The following is a 7,220-nucleotide window of genomic DNA, read 5'->3' on the forward strand; positions in this document are numbered from 1 at the left end:
AGCCTGTGTGGAAAGGGATGAAGCAATGTGCTGCAAAATTCCTGTGCTCTTTGGGGAAGGACTTTCTTCTTACGGTGAGTGATGGGCCACATCATGTTTTCGCTGGCACTAATAACATCCGGCTAGCAAGTAACTTTTCAGTATGTTACTGTGTTCACAACATATTTGTTTTCTGCTTACCTGTAGGTACTGATAGAATCAGAGAGAAGAAAGAAGTTGGATCTAATTCTAAGTACCCTATCACTCAGATGTTTTAAAGGATATTAGAAATACATCTGTCAGGATCAACAGAGGCTGAACCTGTTTGGGAACAACAGGATGCATCAGATCCATCTTGATCAACTCCTTTTTGTTCCTCAGACCACAAAGTGTGACCCTGTGCCATCTTTTCACAATGGTTTTCATTTCAAAGTGGGCTAGGTTTTGAATGTTGATGTTTTCACTTTTTCAATTTTTTTGCTTGTTAGTCCTGCATGTCTGTGCAGGAGGTGGTGGAAGAATCTGTGTGATTTTTTTTTGTTTTTAAAGTCTGCAATTTGTTTTTTCACATTCTGATGTCTTGGAAACCCCTGGGAGCCACTGTTTTGAAGAACCGTCCCATCCATTTCTCTGATGCAGTCAGTGGTGGGAGATAACTGGTATGCAAGGTGTTGTGAAGAGATAATTGAGGCAACAATAGCTGATTTTTGCTAATGACGACATGTTTCAGCTCACCCCGGCACAGCATCCTCATAAGCATGCAGACATAAACAATCTCAGAAGTGTTGGCTGGGGACACTCACTCCCCAGGAGGTAACACGCAAATGCGTGGTACTTCTCACATTGCTGACTGCCCCTCGCACTGTTTCGTCTGTCCCCACGTTTGAAGGTCCAGTCTTGTTTAACTGAGTGTTAGGCCTCTGATGACATTTCCTGTGTCCTTTAGCTTATCCCTCACTTCAAATCCCAAGTGCATCACCCCCCACTAGCTGCTAATTTGGAAAGAAATGAACCCAAAGCCCCCCTGTGAGACTGACATAATTTTGCATTCATCTTAGTGCCTCTGAAGCATTTTGAGACCCTCCGATGAAAGTCATTACATAAATGCAAAGCATTGTATTGTTAAAACTTTAAATCGTGACAGATTTTGAATACATATTTTTTGTGACTCAGTCATGATGAATCACAATTTGCATATAATATTTTCCTGTACTCAGCATACCCTCCTTCTCATTTAATCCTCCTGACTCGTGCTGCTGTAATAACTCTAAACCTGAATTACAGAAGGAACTGTAGATCGCCTTGCTGTTAACTTGGTGATGAGTAATCTTGATATACCTATAGGCAGGAGTAGTTGACAATTGTTTGTAATGAGCAGGGAGGAAACCCATAATCAGGGGAAACATTTTTCTGTTTGTGAACAAATGCATTCATTTTGCTTTCTTTGTATCCAAAGCTATAGTGGCTGTCTAATATGAATATTATTTCCTTGTGCTTATTACTGCAGTGCCAAGGGATGAGCTAATATTGGGGCTTCACTTAATAAGGCCCTGGTCAAATGCTGCGAAATAGGCAGTGATGCCCCAGCACACTTGTGGTCTTAAAGAGCAGAACAGGCACTCAGTGAGAAGGTAAAAAAATGCAAGCATTAGTGGAAAGTGATAAGCAATCTTCTGACTGTGAAGTTTCTTTGTTGGCAAAGGACAGCTTATTTTTTCTTGGAAACACTGTGCTATTTACCTAATCAGTTCCTTAGCTGCCATTTTCCGATTTCCCGTAAATAAATCGGCCAGGTGACAGCAGCAGTCCTGCAGAGTCCCAGTTGTGGGAGAGGAGCTGAAATGCCTGCAGTAGCCTGTGTGTGCCTGTGCCTGTAGAGCACTGTCCAGTGAACTGGAAATCCAGAGTCCAGCTCCACACACTTGTCCTAGATGTATAGGAACATGATTCTGCTATTGTATACTGGATATTGCAGACAGGGGCCCATTGTCTTTGTTCCCTTTGGAAAAGGGACCAGCGTTAGGACCTTCCTGGCCAGGAGAAGCCCTCGGCCTGACATGCTGTTTTCCATAACAAAGCCTCACTGTCCTTTTGTAGGTCTTTGCAATGTGTCCTCCCAGTGGGAGAGGAAATAGGCTCCTGAAGACGGTATAACTTAAGGCTTCTTTCATTATGGGGGATTTTAGCTGGGATGACTTCTTGCCTGGGAGAACAAATGTTTACTCGAGTAAAAGAATTGCCTCACCGCAAAGCTGGTTTGCCAGATGCTGTTTTGCCCCATCCCTCTCCTGCACTTGAATATATTCTCATAATGCTCATTTTTGCTGGAATAAACCCGCATCAGCTCTGCTGACAATCCCACACAGAGATATTTAGAGCAGCTAAGAGCTGTTTTGGGTCCCAGAGCAAACAGGCTGGGTCTCTCTCCGCTTCTTCCTTCCTCCTTTGTCCTACGAGTTAACCCAGTGCTGACCCCTGCCTCTCCCCAGCCCTACTGGTGGGGGGTGTAGAGGCATTTGCTGCGATGTGACTCCTAAGTCCCAGGGCATTCACCTCTGCACCTGTGCTGTTTCTGGTGGGCTTTGGCAGTCCTGTTCAGAGCGTGCATTAGTCCTTTTCTCTTCAATTGTATGGTGCTGGAGCACGTAGAGCTGTCAGCTAGTACAGGTCTCGCACCCATCTTTTCAAATGTAACTCAGTCATCAGGCTGCTACCCAAGCATCTCGTATGAGGAGCTGTTGGATCCCATTTCGGTGTTTGAATCTGGAAGCTGAACTTGTCACTGCCAGGCTGGAAAATAAGCCCCCACACAGCTGCAAAAAGAGAATAGTTGCACCAGAATGATTTTGGATGGAATTACTTTGGGTAAGCCAACAAACTCTCTGGGTGCATTTTCATGCACCAGCTTCAGTGGGTTAGCCTGCCTGCAGTGAGCCACCTGCGTGTGGAGGCTTGAAGGCACCTTCAGCTCTGCTAACATCCTCTGTCTCTCACAGTTCAAACTCATTTCTGTAACTAGCTCAAGTGCAAGAAAATAGTGATTCTCCTCTCTTCACAATCAGTTTTAGCTAGAACTAGGTTTTAGGCAAGTTTTAGCTTTGAATCATAGAATCATAGAATACCAGGTTGGAAGGGACCTCAAGGATCATCTGGTCCAACCTTTCTTGGCAAAAGCACGGTCTTGACTTGATTCAAGCAGAGTTCTGGTGACCACTATCAGAGCCCACTGGCACCTACAGGGTGTGAAACTCCATCAGCAATGGGCACTCTGCATAGTTTCCTTTTGGAAAGGGGGAAAATTTGTGTCCAAAAACTTTCTCCACTGTCAACCATCTGCTTTCAAGAGCATTTCTCTTTGTGCTATTTCCAGTCTGAACTGGGGGTGATGTTTAACCTTTTTCAGATACTCATTCATATTTCCTTTTCATTTATTTAAATTACAGTCACCCATCTTGTCCATCAGTATGTTGCCTTGCTTACCACAAAGATAATAAACTACTGTGCCCATAAACACTTTGGTCCATAACTTCTCTCACATAAATATGGTCATTACCTTTTCTACAGGATGACTTGCATGAGGAAGATGACGTTATGTGCTCACTGGTAGGAAGAGTCTGAGGTAATTGAATTAGTTGTAATAGAAAAATGGGTGAGCTTCAGGGATGGAATATCACAGTGCTGCAAATCTGATAGCAAATGATGTTTGTTTAGATGGCAGTTCAGGGGGCTTTGTAAGTGTATACCTAACACTGAATCTGTGTATCCTCCATAGGACGTAAGGGGCCATGCACCTACAGATGCTTGCATAGAGTATTCTTCGATGAAAAGGGACCCTGATAAGTACATTTATTCAGGCTAAGAAAATGATAGGAATTTCACCGCATTTCATAATCCAGTAAAAATAGCCACCCCAAAATTCTGAAATAGCGATGTATTCTTCCTTCTCTCTCCTCCTTACCTTTAGCTCTCAAATCTGGAACCATCCCTGCTCCCTCCATCAGCCAGAGGCACTGCTTGTAGGGAATCCTTTATGTTTAGTTATGTGGGAGGTTCCTCAGACCCAGCTCGAAAAGAACAGTATTGACCTTTAATCCAAGAAAGGACATTTAGAACCAGTTTTTTATAGAAGACTTAAATAATGTGATTCTCCCAGAAGCCTGGCTGCAGAAAGTTGGAGCTAGGATAACTCACCCATACCGTATACACACCTGTGACTCATACACATCAACTGGACAAGGTGAACTTGCTCATTTCTGTTGACCTGTAAGGATCGATAGTGCCCTGTCTTAAAATTTAAAGGCTCTGCTGTGTTCTCCATGTCTCTCTTCCCTCTCTCCAATGACTTGCTCCTCCTCCTGTTGACAAAATATTCAGCTTTCCTACTGATCTTCCCTGCAGTGGAATCCAGGACTTGCATGTGGCTCATGGAGACCTGAGGTTTCATGTTCGACCTTGTCAAAGGTGATCCAAGAGTCAGTTCTCCGGGGCCTCTAGACATCTGAACTCAGACGGCATTGCCATGATGTCTGCCCAGGGCTGTGTTGCCAGTGATGGAGCTGTTCTTTCCAAACCCTCTTTACCCTGTTTCACTTTCATTCAATTTATAGTTGTCTCTGATAGTTGAGATTAATGTGGATTTTATTTTATGTGCGAGCATGGAGTTCATTTGCAGGTTGTTTATTGCTCCAGGCACATAGAGGAGATAAATCACCTTTGAAAGAAAATGTCCAGTTGCATGCAATGGGCTCAGTAAATTTGTTTAAACTCTTAAAAATTCCCATTTAATCTCTGCCCGGAGTTAAATCCTGTGAAATTAGGACTGAGCAGTAAAAGTGCAGCAAGTAATACACAGGACAGGCAATAGCACAAGAAACAAGTTTGTGCTGCCTTCTTCTTTCAGGGGTGCTCACCCATTACTTCTTTCCACAGGCTCTTAAGCTCTTACTCTGTGCTCAGTGGAGACAGATATAACATGCCCGCAGCCCTCTCTTGAATGGAATAACTTAATTTATTTATATTTTTACTTACATAGCTATATATCAATGTATTGGTTTTAAAAAAACCCACCCACCTACAAATGGCTCTCTAATACAAGGATCAAGATTTCCAAAGACAGATAATGATTTTGAGCAGCACTGTTGAGTGCTTAGCCTAAGATAACAACATTAACTTCTTTGTGATTTTTGGGATATATCTCAAAACAGTGATGAGTCCAAACAAATGCGCCTTGTTACCTTGCTTAGTAAATGTAGTAAGAGATCCAGTTCTGGGTCATCCAGAGTGGCAAGATCATCTGCTACCTGTATGTTTATGTATGTATTATGCTTTTGCACTTTGCAGTCTGTACTGATTGTTACATACTTTCATGCAAAAAATGGTTGCTGTTACTGCATACGCGGCATCCAACAACTCCATGGGGCTGTGGCTATGCTTATAAGGCTTTCCATTGTAATGCTAAGTAAACACAAGTCTTCAAATAAACATAACACATAACTTTTATTTGTCAGCAGTGTACAATGGAAACCCAACGATCTTTTTATTTCTAAAATTTGTCATGTCTCCAGTCCTGGGTATTGAAATATTGGCAAAAACCTGGTGTTTATTTACAGACATTAGTTCATTCAACTGCTTTTGATGAATACCCCAAAATGTTGTGTTTGATTTTGCTTTTAGTTTCTCACAGAAAACCTGCCTGTTCCAAGGGGACCTGTTGGATTAAATTAAATAACCATTAGACGAGGGGGTTGTTTCACTGTGATTTAGCAAAGCAGAGCAGGCTTCTTCTGCAGCTCAGAAGAATAAGAATCAATCTCCTGCTTGCCCCAACCCCGTTCCCATTCATATCTCTGGGTATTTATGGACACCATACATACTTGCAAAGAAGAGAATACCGTAAACTTATTGCTCAATACATACACATTTAAGGTGTATGTCATTCTAGCCTTTCTGTGCTCAGCAGACTGACTGGAGAAGTCTGTTATTTTACCAGATAGGACAAATAACTAAAGACAGGGACTGAACTGCACTGATAACCATCATAGATCCAAACCTCTGATGGGCTTACAGTAAATGCCAGGAGAGAAAGGCCCCCTTTTATAAGAAAAAAAAGCAGAAAACAGAACAAGTATGAGCTGAAGTGATAAATCATAGAGGACTTCATGTGGAGAAATCAAATAGATCTCTCTAAATATTTTTAGCATGCATGCTTTCCTTTCAATAGCTCAACAGGAGGTTCAGTGGTCTCACCTGGCATCTTCTTAACAATGCACTGATTGGTGAGCATGCAGGAATGGAGCAGCACTGGCATCTTGGTTAGTCACGTCTTCTAGGAAATTGTGAAAATGACACAGGGGATACTTCACAAATGGCGAGCTGAGGTTTTGCTGAAAAAAAAAAAGTCTGTTTTCACAGCTGGTGGTCAATAAATCTAGCACCACTATGGATCATAGCTATAAGTCAGTTTTCCAATGTTCCCAACCTTATGTAGCATCTGTCTTATTCAGGAGTCTGATCACAAACAATCTTTGCTGCACATGAAGGATGGAGTTCCTCCTGCATTTCAGCTTGCTTACTTTCCTTTCATTTGTAGCTTTTACTTGAGCTCTGCTTTGGAACCTAATATTTCAGAAGACTATTTTTGATCAATATAATCCTTCTGCAGTGCCTAGTGATTTCCTTATTTTGAACTAAAAATCTCTTTTATAAGCAATTCCCTATAGAAATGTTCCTTTTAGTCTTATGCACTACTTGGATGTTTCCCCAGGGATGGAATGTTATTTTTCCTTTTAATTCTCTTTAAACTGCTGTCACTAATGCTCTCTATAAAACTTTTTGTGGGCCCTGCTCTGTATCTCATATATATTCGGGATTAAGCAGAATTTATTATCATGTGGTCTTAAAGCAGTTTTTTCGTAAGTCTTGAGTACACTCTTCTGTCAGGTGAGTGCTGATTATGTATCCTAGGAAAAAAAAGGTTTTATAAATAGATCCAAGAGTGAGAAAAATCTGAAGGCTTGAGATGAACAGTTAGGAGAAGCAAGACTGGGAGGAATTTGCAGCAAGAGAAAAATCTTAGCTCCCACAGAGGAAGCTCAAGTGGATAGTGCTGTTTCTTCTGAATGGGAGAAGCTGTGGCCTAGGAGGTGACCCAGTGCTGCTTGACACCGTGATAGCCAGATGAGACGGGACGCCTGAGCTCACCTCCCACCAAAACACAGGACTGGGAATCTGGGATTTTGATT

This window comes from Nyctibius grandis, chromosome 4 (genome assembly GCF_013368605.1).
Source record: "Nyctibius grandis isolate bNycGra1 chromosome 4, bNycGra1.pri, whole genome shotgun sequence".
Lineage (NCBI taxonomy): Eukaryota > Metazoa > Chordata > Aves > Nyctibiiformes > Nyctibiidae > Nyctibius > Nyctibius grandis.